General features: G+C 34.0%; 2 protein-coding genes across 6 annotated transcripts in view; one reads left to right on the top strand and one right to left on the bottom strand.

Annotated features, from left to right (window-relative positions):
* Window positions 1-24965, bottom strand: part of LOC131440627 (sodium-dependent nutrient amino acid transporter 1-like) — a 458129-nt gene that overhangs the window by 346599 nt on the left and 86565 nt on the right. The window lies entirely within an intron of this gene.
* LOC131440628 (broad-complex core protein isoforms 1/2/3/4/5) overlaps window positions 1146-24965 on the top strand; it is a 294222-nt gene continuing 270402 nt past the window's right edge. For all 4 annotated transcript variants that reach the window (XM_058612079.1, XM_058612077.1, XM_058612081.1 and 1 more), the window contains exon 1: window positions 1146-1575. The gene's annotated coding sequence lies outside the window, so the exon portion shown is untranslated. The remainder of the gene's footprint in view (window positions 1576-24965) is intronic.

The following is a 24965-nucleotide window of genomic DNA, read 5'->3' as shown; positions in this document are numbered from 1 at the left end:
TTTCATAAAAAAATAACACTATTTTAGTATCCAGGCGTCAGTAAAAGCAGAAACAATGAAGTCTAGATATGACTCCCACATTTTCATAACCAATTTGTGTTTGCAACCGTCGTATTTTGAAACCTGCTCTATCCAGAGGTAAACCCGTGAATCTGACAGGACTGCGTATCGCCGAATACATCCAGTTAATAAAACTGTTTAGCCTCTACATATTAATCATTTATCATGAAATAATTTGTTTGTATTATCACAGAGCCTCTACAAGCACACAACTGCAGTTCATTCCTTCTCTCTCAAACTTTTCAACGCATGCAGCAAGTCGTGTCCAAATTTGCAGTGACACACATGCAGACGTTCTTTTCGGCCAATTTTTATAATAAATTGAAATGGTGGATGATGAAGATGATAATGATGATGATGATGATGATGGTAGTGGTGGTGATGATGACGACGGCGACCACAGCGGTGTTATACCGTGCATAGACTGGGTGCATTTTTTGTGCTATTTTTTGGATGTTTCGCCTGTGTACGTTTTATTTTTATTTGGTTCGGTCTTTTGCACACCAATTTTTATTTTCGTGTGGATTTCGTGTTTAAATTATAATGATAATTTGATTAAATAAGTATATGTGTAAAATTGCAATACTCCACTGTATTACTGAATACCATCACCCATCTCTTTGAATCGCTAGCTTACAGCTTGCAAGTTTTAGGTTTAATGTATATACCACATATTTGTGTGCTGCTTTTTTGGCAGCCCATCGAACATGTATTGGTTGCAAAAAGTGCATAGTGATACACACGAAATATAGGGCCTCTGATTAATGTAAAGAGAAAGATAGGAAAGGAGGCGCAATTGAAAAATTTTTGAACCAACAATTTTTATAATGTTGTTTTTAGAGAGGACCAATACGAGGACTAGGCGTGTGGGGTCAATTTATATAATAATATATAATACCCCAAATATTGCATGAGACGAAAGCGAGAAAAAAGTCAGCAAAACATAACAATGAAATAAAACGAATTGCATTATACGCGCAGCCTGTTGTCTGACAGCATTTTTTTCTTGTATTATTTTCGGGGTTTTATGTGTTGCCCGCTGCATTAGTGCAACGTTTAAACATTCGAATATTGCCAAAATATTTGATAGTGTTTTAGACTAAGAGAAGAAAGCGTTTGGACAGGTCGTGTTCATAGTTCAAACTGTCTTGTTGAACTCGCTTGCTGCGTTTTGCGCTCATCTGTGTGGCGCTACAGTGAAGTGTTGGCATCTGAGTGGTATTTGAGTTGATTCTTGGTAACCCTAGGCTGGTTAGTGCAGTGGTAGACCTCGTGTGCAGTCATCTCATGTGTTATATAGGGTGGTCTCAAAAGTTTTATATTGGCACCCATCCGAAAATGTGCAATTTCACATCGTATAAGAAATAATAGGAAACTTGTGTAAAAGAAGAGATTTCAAACTTTTGCGTCAGTTAACAAATAATCGGCCATTGGTTATCTTATCTGTGAAATAAATAAGTGATAATGTGGTGAGCAGGCCATCTGAGACATAAATATTTCTGATTTCTTATAGCGGTAAGTTGAAAATTATTTTTTCCTTCTGAAATATCAACATTTACGTCGACTTTTATTTGTATCGCTCCACCTGTTGAATACTTGTGCGTCGCAACCCATTCAATAACAAATGAAAATGCACGTATATTCCAGTAGACTCTTTCTAAAAAAAATCAGTATCAAATATAATAGATAATGTGTACCAAAAAAAGCGCCGTGATGATTACTTATTTTTATTAATTTGAAATAATGTCTTGAATAATTTTAAATTTTGGAACGATGCCGTCATCCATCGCATGCATATTTTGTTTGATGTGCATGTTCATTTGTTCCACAACAGTACTGTTACTATGATTTGAACGAGATCTTCAAATACACATTACATTGCGCACTAAATCGAGCTTTATATTCATTCAGACAAAAAAGTGTTGTACTACCTATAGATAAACCATGCTCGAACAGTCTGCATTATTGTGATTCAACCTAACGATAAAAACACGTCTAGACTACTATTATGATCACATCCCTCAGAACGTTGCATTCTTCGTTCGATTTCATGTTTTTGAATTATATTACCGCAGTGATCAAGTAGCCGTTCTAGTCGCTTTCATTGTATGCAGAAACGACGCGAAAAATTTTGCTAGACCCAAGTGCTAAATTGAAGCGAAATGACGACGCAGAGAGAAACACGAATAAGGTACTTTACAGAAATAACATTCAATACTACCAGAGTTCCGATTTATAACGAAAAAGGCCACGACTGCAACACAGACTGTTGCGTCTTTCACGAATATCGCATAGCCATGAGAGTGCAGTTCACAATTTTAGGTTTTTGTACGAATCTATCGTCAGCGATCCGTGCATCAGTCTGTCATGCTCGTTGTGGGTTCTTCTTTGTTGTTCTTGCATATAGCTTCGCGCGTCTGGTAGAATGTATATTTAGGTCACGTTGCAAAGCTTTGTCCGACACAGGAGAAAAATAGCCACGGTCGAAGTGGAAGTAACGAAATGTTCCTCCGAATTGGAGGCTGACTGGATATTTAGACAACCTTGAAATCAGTACCATCGTTAATTCGTTTTTTTACTATTCTCCCTAGTCCGTAGCACAGTTTTACTAAGGGTTCCTGAATTTGCAATAAAATTTAAGTTTTGGAATTAAATTGGAATTTTGATCAATCGAGCTTTTGCTAACTCAAACCATTAATTTAGTTAAGAACTAACTGTGAAAGTATATGCATATTTCGTAATTGAACAAAGTTGTGTATTGTTTCGCCAATAGTTTTAGAAATTCGGGAATCCATCGTGTAACTTGACGCCTTGTAAGAATCACATAAGATGAGTGCCTGATCGATTCAAACATACATGTAAAATTGAATTAAAACTCATCATCATAACATCATCTGAATGCTTTGATTGGTAAAATAAAAAGATAGCATTTAGCAATTTAAATAAACGGTGAAGTTTATATGCCGAAAAATATAAAAATTTTCGAAATATTTTCATCTGTTTTCACACTTATAAAGAATACGGTGAATTCCATAAAAGTATAGCATACGTAACAGTATACGAAACTATTATAAACTACTAAGCAAAAAAGCGCCTCATTTTTTTTCAAAATTTATATTTCCATTGGTTTCAAAAGAATGCATTTTCGAATTAAAATAATATCGCACAAACTTAAACTTATTCTAATGAAATCCTATTCTAGATCGCTATTTTTTTACTAATATTGAAACTGAATAAATTATATATTCAGTGGACTTTTGTACCATACTGCGTTCGATAGAAAGTACTTATTACAGCGGGATTCGTCAAAACACTACAAATTTAAAAAAAGTTCTGGAATCAGTTACTATAACAGTAAGTTCGGTTTAAAAATTATCACTGTTTCCGGTACTTCCGGAACCGGAAACTGGGCATCAACTATTTTGAGTCCAATTTAAAAAAAAAGATTTTCGCACTTAAAAAGACGGTTTAAAATTCCAATCACTCATTACCTGAATTTACGAACTGGAAATCGCATTAAAAGGAAAAATTAAAATTTTTTTATGAATCAATTAGATCATTGAAATGGTTCAATTAATCTAAGTGTATGAAAATCGATTGGATATTCCATAAGTTGTCAAAGTGAGTTTCGCTTTAGAGTTTCTGAGCAATATTTCCGGTACTTCCGGAACCGTAATCCAGATACCACACGGAACACCTCTCGATCGTGAAACAACCAAAATATTAGTTGTTTTTCTGAATTTGATTGGTTAAAATTTGGTACAAGGGGCTGTCCATAAAAGACGTCACGCTTTTTTTGGCAATATTTGACTTCCCCCCCCCTTTTTTTGTCGCAAATTGTCACAGCCGCAAAGACCCCCTACCCATCCTATGTCACATGTCACGAATTCAAAATAAATAAAATTCATCTCAATACATACTCAATATGTATGACCAACCGTACAAATATGAGGGAAAAATCAATTTATTACATGATGTAATTAGATTGAAAAATACCTCTAAAACTACAAAACCATCGAAATTATTTTATTAATATAAATTATATAATTAAACAAAAGTATTTGATTGGAATTGATGAAACATTTAAATCATCTGTTTTAATTCTTTTACAGATATATTGTTTCTTTAGCTAAGGAATAATATTTCCTTAGTGTAGCATACCAGGTTGAGAAAATTAAGATCAAAACCTCATCAAATCGAGATCACTGCCGAAGAAGATCGCTTGTGATCTTTCCCAATAAAGATCACTTCTCATCAGTGATCAGTGATCTTTAAATCACATCGATCAAAATCGGTACGGATCTTCCGTCCCACAAAACCGGTAGTGATTTTGAGCTAAAATGATTCTTGATCCATGTAAGTTTAATCATTGGATGATTCGATCAACTTTATTCTTGGTGGAGGAAAATCACATATGATCAAGATAAGACATGGCATGATCTACGTCTGAAATAGTTGATCCTCTGCTAAGGGGTGTGAAAATTAGTAATAACAGCAATTCTACAGGAATTTATAACTAAGGATTACGCGTGTCAATGAGACTTTTCCGAAATCATGGAACATTGTCAATTTTGTATCTTAGGGAAATGCTCTTTTAACACTTCTTCTCTTCACATCTTTTTTTAGATGAAAATTTCATGAAAATTATAAGTTTGGATCGTAATCACATTGATATTGTTAATTTGACAGCATTCCCTACGCAATAGCAATGTTCCAAGCAAAATTAGTTTAGAAAAATATTTCACACCACATAGTGATTAGAGCAACAAAAGACTTTGTTTTACTTCCAGCTGGTTGATGCTGATGATGATGTTTATGATGATGCACTATTTTGATTAAACTCAATAAAACGCTTTTTGACATGACATTGACATTGACATTTATGGAAGTAATAGGAGCACAGGGTTTGAGCACACAGCAGGCGCTGCGTTTAAAAGGCGCGTTTGAATTGACCTAGCAAAACTTGCACTCCTCCCGGGTAGATGTGAATAGTAAACGAAAATCAAAATAATAACAAATATTACCATCATATCTCGTCTTGATGTTCCTGTGCTGTCATAGCAATACTTCATATTTTCTTGATATTTAATCGAAGGAATCTTCTTGATAGATTAGACAAAATTAATTTAGCGTCAAGATTTGTTATTATATCTTATTTCGTTATTGATAAGGCATACCAATTTCATTAAGTACAATTGATCCAGTAGTTCTTTTTTCAAATGGAATACAATTGAATATACTGCATCAGAATAAGAAATTCTTGTGATATACTATTATCAAAGCTAGAAAATCAAATTACTGAATAATTCGTCTTCTATTAATGTTTTGCTCTTGCTTTGAAGTAACAATGGTGGAATTTTATATTTTGCTGCTATTTTCTCATGCAGACTTTTCAATGATTTTTGATATTTTAACTCTCCAATTTCAAATTAAATAATGTTATTTTCTAACATTTAGTTGTTTGGTTTTAATAATTTGTTTGCAAATCACTTCTATCCGGGCTGTTACTTCTGTGTATGATATACAAGCTAAACAGGTTAAATTAATCAGCTGCATGACATGCTTTATGATTGAACATGTTTTTCTTATCATTACAATTATAGATAATCACAACATATATGTTAATGTTATTTGTTGGTTTTATTGATATTACTCCGCCAACATGATATTGCTGAATGAATTTCAAATACATCAAGAAGCATGAAATTTCGATGCGACAGACCAAACAAACTTTTTGAAATGCTTTCATTCTTTGTGTGGTTTATATTCCACATCTGCTTACGACCTATCATAAGATTTCCGAAAGTTAAAAAATCCATAATTCCAAGCGATTGGTGCACCCAAACTCATATACATCGACTAAAATTGTCAGTGCATAACTTAAGTTAAACCGTTTGAAGGCTTCTTTTTTTACTCATAATAAATAATTTCGCTAATTTACTTATATATTAATTTCGCTAACTTACTTGCCCCTCCGTGCACTTTTGCTGATCACAACAAGTATGATTCCCTGCATCATTCATTTCCGAATTTACAAGAAGAAGCTTTTACATCCACAAACACATTTTCCTAATGAATTTATTGTGGAGACTGTTTCAGGAAATAGGGCAAAGCAGTAATATAATTAGGTATTTCAAAAATGCGCTCATTGAAAATATTGGACGTCACAATCCAACAACCCTCCCCCCTTCCCCCTGTCACAAAAGGTCACGTTTTGTGAGACACATCCCTTGCGGCGTGACGTCTTTTATGGACAGCCCCCAACTTATCGATCGTTGTTTTTTCTAAACTGTCATTTTTGATTTTCGATCAACAGAAACGATGGTTGAAATAACAAAATTTTTGGTTAAAAAAAAATGCTGTCAGTTAGTCAAGACACACATCTTTCAATTTCAATAAAGATTTTAGTTACAACAACCGACCTTGTTCTTGATTTAACAGTTATGTGAGTTGAAAAACAAATCGGTTTTAGTTGTTTTAGATGACATTAGACAGCATTAAAAACAACATATTTTATAACTACTTGAAGATGTGCAAATCAAATAGCGAATTGGTTAAATCAACTAATTATTAGTTAAAACAACAACTTCAAAAATTAAAAATTGCGAGATCGAATTCGATTTTGTAAGCGACTATAAGTCATTTTATTTAAATTTTAGTGTATGAAATTCGGTTTTGCCGTCTTTGAAAAAAAGAAGTAAACTCTATTTTGGAGATTTTATCCATCCCTTATTCCGGTACTTCCGGAACCGGAAACCGCTGTAGCCGAAGACGGTTAAATTTATCAGTTACCCAAGGTATTGTAAAACATTTGATACCAAATTTATAAAAATCGGTTTAGCCATCTTTGAGAAATCATTCTAATTGAGAGTTTTTGATCATTATACCTTCCTAGACCGACAACCGAGTACCGGCATGACTGAATTAAGTTTATTTGATCATCCTACCAAAATCTGTAGACCAAACAAAGTAATTAGCCAGTAATTTAGAAGCCGAAAGCCGGAATTCCAATCCGTCCGTCCAGAGATTAGTTTTGCAGAACTCTAAGAGCGTATAGACACGCTTCTTAGCTAATTGTTCACCTTACTGGTAAGTGGGTACTTCTGGACAACTTTTACTCTTTTAATTTATAGCAGATGTTTCTAAAATTTTCAAGTGATGACTAAATAGATTTATATATCAGCCGAATGAAATTTATCGAATAACCATTTTTTTTCACTATAAATTCAGAAGAACAAAACTACATACCATTCAAAGTTTTCAGGATAACGTAACTATGTTTATAGAAAAACTATGTTCAATACGTAACCCACACTTACACTAGGTGTATGTATATGTATGTGTATGTATGTGCAGTGTCGGGAAAATCATGATCAGAAAAAGTTCATTTCACTATCACTTGTAAAAAAATCACCTCAAGAGAATCCAGGAACTGAAATAATTACTTTCACATATTTTCATTCATGAAACAAACATCCACAAAACTCTGAAGCTTGAAACTCACAAATGAATTTTAGTGTCAGCGAACTTGATGGTTAATTTTCACCCACAGAAATATCGCTATATTCACAATTGAATTTTAGTGTCAGCGAACTTGATTGTGAATTTTCACCCACAGAAATATCGCTAAAGAGATAATCGAAAAGGAGAAAAGTCTCCGATAATATTTCGATGCTGAATTTCCACTACGCTTCAGTTCGACACCGAAGTTATTTAGCTTAAATTTGATTCATAGAAGCAACAAGAGCGCGGCATTGTCAGCAAGTCTCGAACACACTGTAGCCGCAGTGTTCGAATGGCGCGTTTGAATTGGCATAGCGGCAGTCTGCGCTCCTGTTACTTCTGCGTATGACATTCAAGCTGAATCGAATATTATTTTTTAATCAGCTGCATAACATGATTTGTGATTGCTTAAATTAATGTTTTTATTGTCATTCTAACTATGATTAATTACAGCACTTGTTGCTTTTATTCATGATATCATGCAAAACTAATTTCAAATACATCACCATTATTGATTCACTTATCAACCACCCGACGCACAATGAGCATTTCCAGAAAGGTTCAGTTTTTGTTCATCGGCGAATTCATCATGCATTCAGTGAAGAGTTGAGATTCAACGGCTATGAAAACTCATTTCCCGAAAATCTTCTGGTCGAGAATCATATCAGATATATTCAAAATTTTTTCTTAACTATCATTCTGTACGCTAGTGAACTTTTCACAATTGATTTTTTTTTCATTTGAAATCATTTTCAATGAGAATCGCGTTGTTGAAAAATCATTATTGAACTTTTCAGCAGTTTTATATTTATTTATTTATTTATTTATTTAAAGGCATTATTAGTGGATGCATGTAGACTTACAGTCAGGCGCGTATACAGGTGGTTGGTTTAGGGGTTAAAACCCCCTCCGAAATTCTAAAAATAATGTTATTAAAACCCTTATCTTTGAATATTTAAGTCACTTAATAATGGATGATTTCCAATAAACGACTTCATAAGAAGAAAAAAAATCAAGTATTTCCGCTCGTAAGGGAATTGATCAACTGGAACACCCCCCAAAAAAATTCTGGGTACGCGCCATAATATCTTTTATATTACTTTCGTTTTACTGATAAAAATGCCAAATTGAACCTGAAGCATTCCAGTAAAAACTTGTAATACATAACCGCGAGATTGACTTAGGACTGCTGTCGACAAGGGGCAGATCACTTTAAAAACGTACATTTATTTTTGTACATTGTTCTTCTAGTAAATTATCCATTTCAAGCAAATATCTCATTAGATATTTGTGAATAGCTTTGGATTCTGAAAAGAACCGAATGTAACCATTTTTCCAACTTTCAACACAGTTGACAATTATTTCCACGAGCAAAATTCCGAACAAATCGGTTGCCTCTCATTTGGCGAACGGCGCACAAAGTAAATCTGCCACATGTTTGTGTGCCCTTCTCTACAGCGCTAACGTCCCGCACCGAGTCGTCCACGACGAGACTTATTTTGATAGAAAATCGATTTTTCAAAATCAAATTAATGTATATGATTGAACCCAATTAACTCTTTGCTTGATTTTATGTGGAGACACTGAAAATGGTTTGGAACTAAATGACCGTAATGCGGATTATAACACTATCATTTATGGCCCTTAGAACTGTTGATTCGTATATGTATTCTCTCCGTTGTGTTCATACTTTGATGAATTTTCCGCACTTGTTGTAAGCGGAGCGTACAACGAACATAATTGATCAAATGTTCAAAAGAGCGGTTCTAACGGCTACAAAAATGCCAACGTATAGAATTTTAAGGTTGACTACTTCATTTCAGATAATCATTTCTCATTTTTCGGCTGATTAAATGTATTTTTTCTGTTACTCCTACGCAAACGACTAGCAGCTGAATGATGTAATCGCGGGATTTATTTCAGGGTTTCAGAAAGTATTTTCTACGATATTGGTATGCCGTATGCTGGCTTTATTTGTATTCGTTTGGTGCGAATTTCGCGCAGCGAGAAGTGCACAATCTATAAAATTATTCTAGATTTGCACTAAATTGATGATCTGAGCGATTTGCAAGAAAAGTAATATTAATAGTTCTTTAAATAAAATTTAGAGTCTACGGTGAGTCTGCTATGAAAAAACAAGTGTTTACGAGTGGTATAAGCGTTTCCAAGATGGCCGCGAAGACGTTGAAGACGACGAACGCTCTCGTCGACACAGCACGTCAATAATCGATGAAAATGTGGGAAAAGTGGAAAAAATGATTATGGATGATCACCGAATCACTATTAGAGAAGTTGCTAATGAAGTTGGCATATCAGTTGGCTCATGCCATCATATTTTTTCAAATGTTTTGGGCATGAAACGAGTGGCAGCAAAATTCGTTCCAAAACTGCTGAATTTTGATCCAAAAAACAAACGCAAACAAGACTTTAATCATACCCCAACCTCCTTATTCACCAGATATCGCTCCGTGTGATTTTTTCCTGTATGTAAAAAATGAGTATTCCGGGTACTTTTTGAACAGACCTCGTAGAACCATTAGATGTAATGTCACATAATATTATAAGCAATATCCAACAAAAATCGATGCAATCTTCAATTGAATCGATTCGCTTTCTGTATTAGTTAGTAAGTTAGTATATAAGTTCCTTTTCCCCATTACACAATACAAGTAGGTTTAGAATTTCCCCTACACAAAAATCTCAGAATTGAGGAAGCAAACGATGTCTTCATGGTAATAACCAAATCATGTATATAATAGGGCTGAAAAGTCACTACTTGCGGCTGAACAATTTAAATTTTAATAATTTAATTTTAACTCATATTCCAAAAAATAGTTATCAAAAAATGATAATAATATAATATAATATAATATAATATAATATAATATAATATAATATAATATAATATAATATAATATAATATAATATAATATAATATAATATCATATGATATAATATAATATAATATAATATAATATAATATAATATAATATGATATAATTTATTTATTTATTCGTCAAACAAATGTAGACTACAGACAAACAAACAAGTTACAATGGTTTCTTATATGCTACACATTATTTCTATGATTTGGTTTTCTTTTATTTGTTTCCTAGACATAGTTAGGTCGATTTTTCGACAGTTTTCGTTATAAAAGCGCATCATTTGATTAACAGGATTAGTTTTGGCACAGTTTGTTTTTTTTTTTTTTCGAGAATATTTGACGACTTCGGCTGGGAGCATAAAATTTTAGTTGTGAAAGCAATGATTCAGATTGTACTCGTTGAGAAATAATGTCGTTGACAAAATAAAGCGTTGTAGCTTTGCGGCGTTCTTCGAGTGTTTGTATGTTTATGAGCATACAACGCGACTTATATGATGGAAGAGGAAATTTAGTCCAGTTTAGTCTATGAAGCGCATACAGTAGAAAATATTTGGTGACAGATTCGTTGCGTTCTTCGTGTACGGAGGACCATGGGTTCAATACTATGCTGCAGTATTCCAAAATTGGCCTGAAATAAATTGTATATAATAATTTTACTGTGTAAGGGTCCTGAAAGTTATGACTGAAACGTTTAATAAAGCCTAACATACTATTTGCTTTATTAACAATTGTATTACAATGCTCCACGAAAGTAAGTTTTGAGTCTAAAATTAGGCCTAGGTAATAATTTTACATTTCCTAAATATATATTAATAGAAGGATACATGATTTTTCTACTAAACGTTTTTGAACTATATTTCGTAACGTTTAGTTGGAGTAAACTTTTATTGCACTAAATGTTGAATACGTTAGTTTCATATTGGAATACTTCAGCATCTACAGTATTTTTTATTTCCATAAAGAGCTTCATGTCGTCTGCATATACAATTACTTTTAGATGTTTGAGTGGGAAGGAAATGGCATTTACGTACAAGATAAACAGAAGAGGGCCTAAATGTGAACCTTGGGGTACACCTGAAGTGACATTTATTAATTTGGAGTCTGTGTTTTGATAGCGTACAGTTTTTTTACGTTTTGACGTTTACGTTTTGTGATTCAAGCCTTTCCAAAAGTTTTTGTGTTATGCCGTATTTTTTTAATTTTGAGCAGTAATAATGGTATGTCAATTCTGTCGAATGCTTTGCTGAAGTCAGTATAGAACGATTTTATTGACGTAGACCGACCTTTGAAAAAGCCATGTTGTTTTGGAGTTATGTAATGTTTTACTCGTTGAAATATTTTTCCATCGATAATTTTTTCAAATAATTTTGGAATACACGAGATAATGGCAATACCTCGATAATTACGTATGTTTGATTTTGAGCCTGATTTAAGAAGGAGAATTTCCATGTAAGAAGGAGGATTTCCATGTTTCTGGAAATATTCCTGTTCTTAGAGATAAGTTGAAGAGATGGTGTAATTGTGTTGTGAGTTCAGTCGCTAATTGTTTCAAAAGGATTGGTGGTATTCGTCAGGTCCAGGTCCCTTTGCTGCGTTGAGGTTTTCAAGTGCAGTGAATATTACTTGCTTTGATAATTGATTGAAACTGATGTCGTTAGAAAGCTCTGGTATAAAGGAAAAATAGTCACGTTCACGATCTGTCTCGGCATATGATGTATATATTTATTGAAAAAAAATGCAAATAGATTACAAATTTCAGTAGTTCCGTCTAGGTTCATCTGGGAAGGAAGGTTCTTATTGTTTTAACATAGCTAAAGAAATTTTTAGGAGGCTCTTTGATTTCGCTTTCAACTATTATATTATTATCCTCGCGGGCCGAGTTAATTGCTATTTTCAGATCATTGCAAATGTCGAGGTAGTTTTGTAGATTGATAACACTATTATCTTTTCTATAAGTCTTAGGTGCTTTTTGCTTTCTATTTTTCAGATTTTTCAATTGCGGGTGGTTTCGTTGGTTAAAGTCCCCGTATATGTGTAACTTAACTTCTGGTTCCATATTCGACATAATTTTTCTACGGTTTGAAAGAATAGCTCGAAAGTTGTTTTGTTAGCATTTTCAGGGGGAAAATACACAGAGGCAAAAATATGTTTTTGTCCTGATATAAATACTTTGGTCCTAACATCTTCAAATTTTTGGTGTTTATTTGTTTCAATTGAACCTGTGCTAGTAAGCCCTTGTCCAAGGGTAAGGTATATTGTAATGACATATTATTGTTATTGTTGTGGCAGGTAGACTTTAGTCAGATGGAATTAATAACAATAAAAGAAAAATAAAAAAAGGTATTATTACTATTGGTGTTGAAATTGCTGTTGGAGTGCACGTTGTGGTTGTTGTTGTCGTGTTTGCTGCTGTAGTTGTTGTTGTTATTTTTACTGTGTATACTGTAATATTTGTTTCTGTTATTGTTGTTGTTGAAATTTGTATTATTTTGTTGTTTCCGCTTCCGATTTTTCATGTCATACTCACTCCAGTCTCGTTTCCAGATTTTTTACTTCCAGCACCAGCCACGGTCGCATGTTTGAATTCCCTTCTCTTTTTCTAAAGTTGTGCTGTCGAGTTCAAGATTACAGTCCAATAGTTCTTCTTGTAAGCTTGAATGGGCGAATTTGTTTTCTGGCCTTGGGTTAGAAAATTTTGACGATAAAAATTTAACTTCGTCCATAATTTGGTAGACGATTTTGTTCGTGTCTATGTTGAGACTACTAGTGTTATCATAGATTCTTGTTTGGAATTCGTCAAATTTGTGAAGTAGAACTGCAGTGCATTTAATAGAAAATGATATAATATAATACAATGCAATATATAACAAAAAACAGATTAAAAATATCTGTTTTGATTCACTTAGTGATATAATTATGTCTTTCTCATATCTTACATATTTTCATATAAAAATGTGTGGTATTCTTCAAAATATTTTTTTTGTTATTTTTGAAAAATTAAAAGGTTGTCCATAAAATAGTATAACCTACAGAGTGAATCAATTCTAAGATCGGTTAGGCCATCTCTGAGAAAATGAAGTGAGATCGACTATTGCAAGTACTTCCACAGCCGGGAACCGGTGTAATCAAAGTCGGTTCTATGGCTACAATCTTCGGTCGTTAATCGAAAACCGGGAACCAGGAAAATCGAAATTAGTCATAGTCATACACTCTATAAGGAAAATGATAACCAATACCGAAACTTGGGTTGGAAACACAACCGTGTCCATCAGCACCGTAAACACGTGACCAGAAGTTTGCAACCCCGTTGAATAAACTAGAATCACGATGCGGCTATGAATGTCTGCTAATGGTGCGTTTTGGTAAAACAATGGAATCAGTTCGTTGAGTACGTAAAATGTGTGTATGTAACATTTTTGTAACATTTTTAAACCGATTTTCTCAACTTTAGAAACTTTTTCCGACTGCCGGTTCCAGAATTACACAATAAATGTAAAAAATTCAATTTCTAATTACTTACTCACTATCCTCCGATAAAGCGTGACCGATTTTCACAAACTTATTTAATTTTGTTCTGTACCGGACTTTAGAATTTCATCCCAGTATGAATTTCGTAACTGGAATAACAGGAGTTAAACATTTTATATCGTCACGCGGCGTAGCAAAAAACGTAAAATCAAAATTTTGCGCTAAACTGTTCCAATCGTTAGTCAGTTAGTAGACGCCCAATAAAATTAAATCCGGCTATCCTGATTCCCGATCTCCAATTTTGGGAGCACCGGAAATAGTGTTCAATAGTGTTTGCCAAAATGGAACACAGTCTATCCAAATTTTGCATAAGCGTTCTTTATGGCCAAACGAAACATTTCGCATCATCAGTTTCCCATAAACTGATCGTTCGTTCGATTTAGTATCCTTAGCAATGTGTTAGTTAATTATAAGAACTATATAAAAAACTGCTTTTATTCTACATAGTGATGTAATGATGCCTTTCTCATTTTACTTATACTTTCAAAAATACCAAATAAAAATAGAAGATTTTGTCAGGAATTTATTTTTCAAGCATGAATCAAATCAAAAACTTTCTTTGGGTAAAAACTACCATAACCTTAGTAAACAGTTATGTCAAGTTAATATAGATTTAAATGTGGCAACCCTGCACGCTATACAAAATTGGACAAAGCACGCTGTGTGCTAGGCGGTGGTGTTTTCTTCTTCCGTACCATAACGTACCGATACGTACCGGTTCTGCATAATTCTGTATGTCAGTTTGAAAGTTTTGAGACTCATCGCTCTATAATTGAGGATGAAATTGCACAGCACTAAGAGCTTTTATTTAAATCATGATTCGTGAAAATCGGTTTAACCGTTGCTGAGAAATCGAAATGAGTTCCGTGTTTGGAGCCAATCTTCAATATTACCGGTGCGTTCGGAAGTGAAATGAAACCGGGGACTAGTAGACCCAAATAAGATTTATATATCCACTTACAAGGTCTGTCAATTAGATAAATTTAACAGTAAGTTTTATGAAAATTTGCACCTCGTTTCGTCATCACTTTAGCAAAAATACTGATGAAATTGAACATTTTTCTTGTATCGCGCTGTAATGCCGGAACCGAAAGTCGAATCTAGATCAACTTCTCAGGAATTTTGTAAAGAATTTCAAAAATCTTTTATTTGCATTTTAGCGTGTAATTAACGGTTAAGAAATTTCCGAAAAAAATCATTCACATTTTCTCATAGATTGGAATATATTGCGTTGTTATTATCAGTGTTGGTGATTGCCGAAAATTTGACAGAAGCTGCCATATTGCTATCTATATTGTATACAACATTTTCAATCCGGTAGAAGATGCTACAAGAAGGAGGAGCATTCACAGACATTTTCACAGACACAACTTATACAAAAGCTATATGCACATAGTTAGAATAAGCGGCAATAGTAAAACGATTCTATCGCAATTATCCACTGCCCGTACAGAATCAGATCGCGAAACGAGAATAAGCGACCGTTTGTTGCTTCAGAGAGAATCCCCACAGCAGCGAGCTAACCTTTGTTTCTCAAATAGGTCATCGAGAGAAATTCGCTTTCGCACTGGTGTCTATTCTATGTTAAATGAGCCATGCCGTGTTTTTGTTGTTGCGATGATATCCGTCTCTCTTTGATGGCACTGATTCAATCGTGTGAAGAGTTGCCAGTGAGCGTTCTTTGATACGATAAAAGCCATCCTTGGTTATTATCAACAAACTTAGATTCAAATGAAAGGTCTCATGGTGCCATAGCTAAAACAAGAAATAAAAAATGTGCACCCAATTTTCTCGGAAACGACTTTACTGATTTTCATTAAGAGCGTAAAATTGCGCTTTTGAGCCACTGTGCGATGCTTGAGCCGATTTTTACAAACCTTGATTCAAATTAAATCTCACATTGTCTTAAAAGCTTCTGTGAAATTTCATCCGGATCCGACTTCAGAAAACACAACACGATTGCGCTTTGTTCTATTTCGTACACGCTATGCTGCTGATTCATGCTATTTTGCTTGACTTACATAAGCAAAAGTAACAGAAACGCAGGTTCGCTACAACATATCAAAAAACCTGTTTCAATCCACCACAGCAACTTTTCACAGATATAGATAAGATATAGAAAGTTTGTTCGGGCTTAATCTAACAAAATGTACAAATCCTGTTTACCCTGTAGTTCCGGAACCGGAATTAGTATCCATAAGTTTAGGAATTCCGTATGAAATTGTAAAACTTTTCTTTTGAACCTATAAGTTTGTGCAAATCGATTTGACCATCTTGAAGAAAAGTTAGTGAGATCCTTTAGCAGTTTTGATCACTATTTACAATACTCCCGAAACCTGAATAGCAGAAGTTGGTTCGTTTGCCAGAAACAAATACGACCTAAGGGGACGGGTGTAGCGTGATGGGATAGTCGATGCCTTTCACGCAGCCCGCCTGGGTTCGATTCCCAACCGCGCACATAGGGTCAGAAAGATTTTCTGGTCCGAAGAGGTGAATGACCTAAGATGTTAAAGCCTCTATAATTGAAATAAAAAAAAAATACGACCTACAAATTGCAACACAAACGAAGCGAACCTACGTTTCTGCTACTTTTGCATATGTAAGTTAAGCACATAAGCATAAAACATGTAGTAGAATTATTATTATTATTATTATTATTATTATTATTATTATTATTATTATTATTATTATTATTATTATTATTATTATTATTATTATTATTATTATTATTATTATTATTATTATTATTATTATTATTATTATTATTATTATTATTATTATTATTATTATTATTATTATTATTATTATTATTATTATTATTATTATTATTATTTTGGCATCACTACACCACCGGCACGGTATTACTGCACTACCGGCTGTGAAAATCGCATTTACATCGCGAAGCTTGAAATTCCGGTGTATGTTTATTTTTTCAAAAGTTTCGATTTTTGATCCAGCATACAGGTTCTAAGTTCTGGAAATAAATTCAAAAACTGAATTTAGGAATTGTATTCATAAACTGAATTAAGGAATTAAAATATAAAACTGTATTAAGGAATTGAATTCTGACTCAGAAGTCAGTTCCACGATTCAAGCTCGGAGATCTGATCTAACATTTGGTTCATAAATTCAGATCTAAAATTCATATCCTGAATTTCGCTCCAGAATGCTGAAGTGGAAATTCCAAATCAGAATTCTGGATTTAAATTTCAAACATAAGTTCCTAACTCTAGTTAAGAGACCAGTTCTATATATTACGATTCAGTTCCAGGGTCATAGTTTCAATTGCTGAATACGAAATTCTGAAACTGATATTTTGTTCAGAATCCAGGAGAACCAGAATTCAGGTTCTGAATTCAGTTGTTGAATTCAGTTCCAGAATCCACTCCAAAAGTCAGTTCTTGAATCCAGATTCAGAATTTAAGTCAAAATTTTACCGTCTCTTGAGGCGGTGGAGCAAAATAATGTAGAAAATTTTTCAAACTAGACTCAAAACTATTCCGATCAGTAGTCATTGATTGCAGACGGTTAAACAAACCGCTTCCGGCTATCCTGAATTCTGATTTTTTATTCCGAAAGCACTGGAAATAGTGGTCATATAGTCCAATATGGTTTAAAAAAGGTTTTATGGTCCAATAGGAAACTCCTGAGTTTCATCCGTATCCAACTTCCGATTCCGGAATTAGCGGGTGGAGAGTGTTAAAAAATTTGTAAGTCATATTTGTTGCTGGTCATACTATTTTATACCGAAAATCGTCGAAATCGGTTTTAGAAGTAACGGAAATAGTATTCATAAGTCATGACTTTCCTGTTTCTATTTAATGAATAGTTTTTTTAAGTGTTCCACAGTGATATTTATGATGATATGAATAATATTGGAAAGGCATCATTACACCACTAGATAGATTGAAACAATTTTTTTTTATTAAAAATGTTCCTTCATATCGCGAAAATTTCATCCACAGGTATTTCGAACGGAATGTTTCGGCCTTTTCCAGTTTTTTTTTAAATTATAATGAACAAAATTTAGTCAGTTTTCGGTTTCATAATATACAAGCATATACTGAGGCGTTTACTCTTTTCTTTAATCTTGAATGAACAAAATTACAGTTTGTGAACTTATGAGACCTAAAAATTGTAATAGTTTAAAATTAATTTATGAATTTTATGCCTCGACGATATGAAATTATCAAAAATCATCAACCTGTATTTCCGGATCCGGAAGTCATAACCGACTCAACTTCAAAATAAACTTTTGCGACGATGAGAGCTTTGACTTGAATCTAATTTTGTAAAAACCGGTTTGGACTTTTCTGAGAAATCGAAGTAAGTTCCATTTTGGAACTTAGTAGTGGTTTTGGCACCGGAAACCCGGTCTCGTTATAGCCGAATTTCATATACTATTCGACTCAGCTCGACGAACTGAGCAAATGGATGTGTGTGTGTAACTAAAATGTGTACTCGATTTTCTCGTAGATGGCTGGACCGATTATCACAAACTTAGATTCAAATGATGGTCTTACGGTCCCACACGGAGCTCCTGCATTTCATTCGGATCCCATTTCCGATTCCGGAGTTATAGGGAAAGTTTGTTCAATATTGTACACCGTCACTTAAACTGGCGAAACAAAAATCGTAAAAAGTTTTTCGAACTGGACTCAAAACCGTTATTCTCGAGCTCAGGGTCAAATGAAAGGTCTTATGATTAAAAATTACTGCATAGTTTCGAATACAACAAAAATTTAAATTGTCGTTTAGAGTACGATGGCAAAATCGTATAAAGTCTTCAAGATTTGAATAAATGCTAGTAGAGTTTGTACGTCATGTTAGTTGGTGGCCGTACGAACCGACTTCGATTATACCGGTTCTCGGGTTCCGGTGCAGTATTTACATATAATAGTGATCCCACTTCGTTTTCGTAAGGATGACCTACGCGAACAAAGCACTGTTTCATTATGTATGTTATACTAGTTCATGCACAAGCAATCCCTTGGTTTCTTTCAAAAATCGAAGAGAAACATTTTGAAAAGAATACAACTGTAATATATATATATATATATATATATATATATATATATATATATATATATATATATATATATATATATATGAGAAAGGCAGCATTACACCACTAGGAGGATTAAAACAGCTTTTTGGTCTATAATTCAATCATGAATGGGCGCTGGCAAATTTGGAGGAAGATCCACCTTTTTATCAAAAAATTGTGTTCAGCGACGAAGCTCTTTTCTGGTTCTAAATATATACATCAACTAGCAAAATTGTCGCATCTGGAGTGAACACCAGCCAGAAGCATTGCAAGAGTTACCAATAGGTAATAATAGGCCGGTAGCAGATTTCGTGAAATACCTACCGATATATTGGAGAGATTGAGCCAAAACATTTGCATGAAATCATCTTTAAACATTTAATTATAATGATCGTTTAGTTCAGTTTAATTATTTACCTTTCTCATGTGGAAAGCCTATGAAATCACGGTGAAAACCAACTTTTCAACCGAACTTATATTCAAATAAAAATGTTTTGAGTCGCACATTCTGTGTAATTGGCTTTCGGTTCCGGAGATACTATCCTAGTGCAAAAAATGAAAAAAATGTGTACTCTGTTTTCTCGAAGAAGGTTTAACCAAGTTTCTCGTAATAAAGCGCAAATGAAAGAATCCAAAATTTCCTAAATCTCTAGAATATTTGATTCAGGTTCGACTTCCTGTTTCGGAACTACAGCACGATAAATGAAAATGTTCAATTTCATGAGTCAGAACACAGGCGATGGCAAAAACAGGTGCAAATCCATTCTTCTAGTGCTTCTAGTTTAAAGATTTTTTTGGATTTCTCTATAGAAAGGTATTAGAATTGCTGGAAAACCCGACTTTCGAACGGAGCCTCGGAGACCCATAGTGTTATATACCATTCTACTCAGTTCGACGAAATCAGATCATTTTAACAAGTCTAGGCCCGTTTGAAAGCTATTGTTAGGTCATTAATAAAAGTTCGAATAGCAAATGGCTGTGACATCTAGTTTCGGAGATATAATGGTATAAGTGACGTAACCGACAAAACACTTTGTTTTTACCGCTCTAATGTATATAAGGGTGCCAATATTTTGGGATCACCTCTAATTTCGCAAAGTGCTATTGTTCAAAAGTTTAAGCACCTCGAAAAAAGTCCTCAAGCAAAATTTGAGCTAAATCGGACATGGGTAAGGAGTGCTGCTCAGCGGTTAAAGCTTGAAAATTTTCGATCTTGAAAAAGCACCATAGGGGGAAGTACATGAAATTTCCGAAATCAAAAATTTTTTTTGATGAAAAAATCTTAAAACTGAATGAAACGTCGAGATTTAGTGTTATCTCGAAAAAAAATTTGAGAAAATCGACTTTCTGGGAAATTTTTATATTTTTACTAAGTCCCAGAAAGTCGATATTTTCAAAAAAAAATTCGAGATTACACTAAATCTCGACGTTTCATGCAATACTAAGACTTTTGGCATCAAACATTTTTTTTAGATTTCGAAAATTTCATGTATCATCTGAGTTAACTTTGTTAAGGAATATATAAGATAACCATTCATTTCAGCTCCAGTATTATCCTCATATACTAAAACCATTAGTTAGAGTGAGATTTACTACCTCTCTTCAATGCATTAGATCAAAGGGTAAGATGAAAATCGGTACATCCGCTTTAAATTTTCGCGTCATTAGAACTGCAATATGATACATTTGTCGAACATATTATTCTGTGATATTACTTCTAAGAACTAAAGCGAGAATATTGTATCGGACTTGATCACAATTTGTTGATTAGACGAGTGATTCGTGATATGGCGTGGTAGCTCTACTAATGAGATGACTATTGGTACAATAACTCCAAAACAAATGCTTATTTTCATTATAATGTGTTTCACAGAATCTTACAGAATATAACGAAATTGGCCTTCTAAAATTTTTATTCAAATCGTTCGGCTCAAGTGAAAGAGAGAGACAGGAAAAATGTCGAATACTTGAGGAAATGTAGGATAAGTTCTACTACAAATCAAACTCTTTCACCGATATGTGTGAGTTTTTCTTTCCTTTTCTTCAAGTAAAAATATATTCGCAACTCAAGAAGCTTGCGTGGTTCGCTTTGTAACAAGCATCCCAGTACATACATAACAAACGCACATAAATTGCCATTTTTCGGGGGCATTTCTTTTTAGTGTTAGTTCTTAGCGCAACCTAAATAATTTGGACCGGGAGTCAAATAACTGCAACTTTATATTCCTTCTCTTTCGATCTTTGTGGACAGCAGTGCGATATACATACATATGCACTTCCCGATGCACAGCGTCGTATCGATGCACATGTCTTGTGAAATTCTTTTGAGATTTTCGCGAACAATAAATGCACGGATCGGGTCAATGCCCTAAAAGTGGAATTAAAAACAGACGAAAACGTAACCCAAAACACAATTTTAGAAGTAGGAATGATCGACACTGTACGAAGTTATGATTTCATCTAGAATGAACGAAGCGATGCGTAATCTTCATCATATCATTCACACATTTTTTTAATCTTCGAAACATCAATCGCATGCATAATTTATATCGAAATAAAATAAGTGAGTTAGTTATTAAATTTTACTTAGTTTCTTTATTTTTATCATGCTATCCATTCAATCGATCGCAAGCAATAGATTATTCTTTGGATTATAACACTGGACTCATATGTGTTGACAATACTAATGATAATGGAATTCCAATTTTGGAAATAGTCAACTGAGTGTGTAACAAAAGTAGTGTTCTTTTATTAAAAAAACCCTTCTTAATCCACCTAAAGGTGTGATAATGCCTTTCATTTTCTTCAAAACAGTCTCCTAAAAATATTTTGAGAAGAGTGATGCTAATCTACAAAACCCTTCTTAGTCCACTTAGTGGTATTTTCATAGATCTTGAAAAATCAACAAAGGGGGGGGGGGGGGATGTGGCGTTGGGAACATGAAATTTCCGAAATCGAAAAAAAATTATGCCAAAAGTCTTAGAATTGTATGAAACGTCGAGATTTAGTGTCATCTCGAAAAAAATTGTTTTGGGATAATCTATCTTCTGGGAAAAAAATATAAAAATATAAAAATAAATATGAAAACTCCCAGAAAGACGTTTTTTTCAAAAAAATTTTTTTTTAGATGACACTAAATCTCGACGTTACATGCAATTCTAAGACGTTTGACATCAAAAAATTTTTTTTTCAACTTCAAACCTTAACCGCCGACAGCACCCCTTACCCATATCCGATTTAGCTCAAATTTTGCATGGGGACTTTTTTCGAGGTGCTTGAACTTTTGAACAATTGCGCTTTACGAAATTAGAGGTGATCCCAAAATATTGGCACCCTTATATACATTAGAGCGGTAAAAAACGTGTTTTGTCGGTTACGTCACTTATACCATTATATCTCCGGAAATAAAAGTCACAGTCGTTTGATCTTCGAACTTGATCAATAGCCTAACAGAAGTTTTCAAACGGGCCTAAGCTTGTTGAAATCGGTTTAGCCATCTCTGAGAAAATTGAGCGGTAGAAATACAACGCGTTTTGTCGGTTACGTTACTTATACAATCATATCTCCGGAACCAAAAGTCTCAGCCATTTGATCTTTAAACTTGATCAATGGCTCGACAGTAGCTTTCAAACGAGCATAAGTTTTTTAAAAGCCATCTCTGCGAAAATTCAGCGCGCGTAAATTTTTTCGAAAAGTGCACACACATACACACACAGACATTTTCCGATCTCGTCGAACTGAGTCGAATGGTATATAACACTATGGGTCTCCGAGGCTTCGTTCGAAAGTCGATTTTTCCAGCAATTCTAATACCTTTCTATAGAGAAAGCAAAAAGCTTTGTGTCTTACGCTTAGTTCATTAGAATAGTTAAACTATTGAATTCTTATCTAATAATCAACCTTAAGATTTCAATCATGATGAACATAGGCACTATGATGATCATTAGAGTGGGACAAATTTCGATTTCAGCTCCACACAATTTTTCTTGTTCCTTTTGGGTGAAACTATTTTTTTGCACCCGCGGATTTATGTTTGTATGGCATTTAGTATGGGGAAGGTGACAGATCACCAGAGTTCGTCTGCAGGTCATTCTATAGTATTTGAAAGTCCGCACAAGTGTTATTATCGCAGAAAATTTAACGAGAACGAAAAACCTTCGAGGGCTAACATTTGTAGAAAAAGTTATTAAAGGGAAACCGACGCATGGTACAAACAATGGCTAATTATTCACTTATCTAGCATTACTGTTAACTAGCCGTCATAATATTATTCCAACACAGTCGGTGTTGAACAGTCGTTTGCATCGCATGCGAATAGCTTTTGGCTCCTGGAAAAATTTTCTGGTTACCTAGAGTTGCATCGATTCAAGACTTTAGTCTTTTTCAAGGCTACCTTAACCACTAACATTTTTTTCGAAGACGTTAATAGTTAGTCTGCCTTTTTAAGGCTATACAAAGAGTGATATTCTGACATAATCAGTCTTTTTCAAGACTTAGAAATTAATCAATATTTTTTAAGGCAAACCTTCCAAAGAATTATTCTTCGAATTAATCAGTATGTCTTAAGACGATCACAAAACCTGTCTTTATCAAGACTTATCCAATCAAGGAGTCTATTCGAAGACTAATTTAGCCTAGTTAATTTATATTTCAAAAATGCCTGCGTCCAACCGGAAAAGCAGAACGCCTAAGGTTGAAAATAATAAAATGCGGAAGAAATCCCAATCCGTTATTCAAAATTCTTTTAACAACAACAACTTCCGTTAATCCTATACCATCTAGCAATATTCACGATATTCTTCCAGAATCTGATTGTTGTGACATAATACAACGAAGAAGAGAATGTCGAGTCTTGGTTGATAGATTTAAACGCTCGTTCGCTTAGACAACAAGTCTTATCAACGACCTTAAATTTACAGAACATACCTGAAAATCAAAAAACGATACAAATGCCACGCCTACGTCTTCTAAGGTGCTTATTTCTTCGATTGTAAAACAAAAAACAGGAACGCCTTCCACTTCTAATGCACTTGATTCTTCTAATATAAACAAACAAAAATCAGGAATGTCTTCTAATGCATCTTCTAACGAAAACAATTTATGACCAGGTAGATCTACCACGTCATCTTCTACTTCTAATGACAGTTACGCTAGCGTAACGGGTGAACTCTTTAATACCATTTGCTTCTTTCAACAAAGGCGAATTGACGATATAACAGTAATGGTTAAATACTTCATAATCAACTCTCTGCTGGTTACTTTACAGTTCTTTATTCCAGTAATCCGACTTGTTTCTGTTCCTTGAAAAACCCCTCCACAATTGATCTGGCTCTAACATATCAAAGTAGCATCTGTAGTGAACTGATTACTCATGCTGACTTGGACTCAGATCATCTTCCTGTAACATTCAGACTTTCCAACGAAGTTTTAATTAATCCAATTAGTTCTATCTTCAACTATCATAGAGCTAATTGGTTTGAATACAGATCTCACATTGAAAATCATGTGGATAATGAAATTATTTTAGAAAATTCTGCGGACATTGACACAGCAATATATAATATGAGTCATTACATGATCGAATCTAGCAAACTTTCAACTGCTCATTCGGTTGAAGAATGTTCGTCGACGACAATGTCGACGTTCTCGTGATCCTGCTATGAAAAACATAGTTAAGGATTTACAAAAAGAAAATATTTCTTCACATACTTCTTACAAATGGCGAAAAAATTTGCTCAGCAGTTCGAGCGTGTCCAAAATTTTGATTTGAACGTTGTGAGTCCTATTAAAAATGAAGTCTCATTGAAATATGATCACATTTCCACTAAAGTGTTGTTGCAAGATGACATTACTGAGACGAATTTTAACGAAATTAAGCCAATCATTAGGAAACTTAAAACATGAAGGCTCCTGGTAATGATAGAATCTTTAATATTCTTTTTA

The sequence above is a fragment of the Malaya genurostris genome, chromosome 1, assembly GCF_030247185.1.
Source record: "Malaya genurostris strain Urasoe2022 chromosome 1, Malgen_1.1, whole genome shotgun sequence".
NCBI classification, from domain to species: domain Eukaryota; kingdom Metazoa; phylum Arthropoda; class Insecta; order Diptera; family Culicidae; genus Malaya; species Malaya genurostris.
The sequence above is the reverse complement of the archived record's forward strand: the minus strand, read 5'-3'. Positions and strand labels throughout refer to the sequence as shown.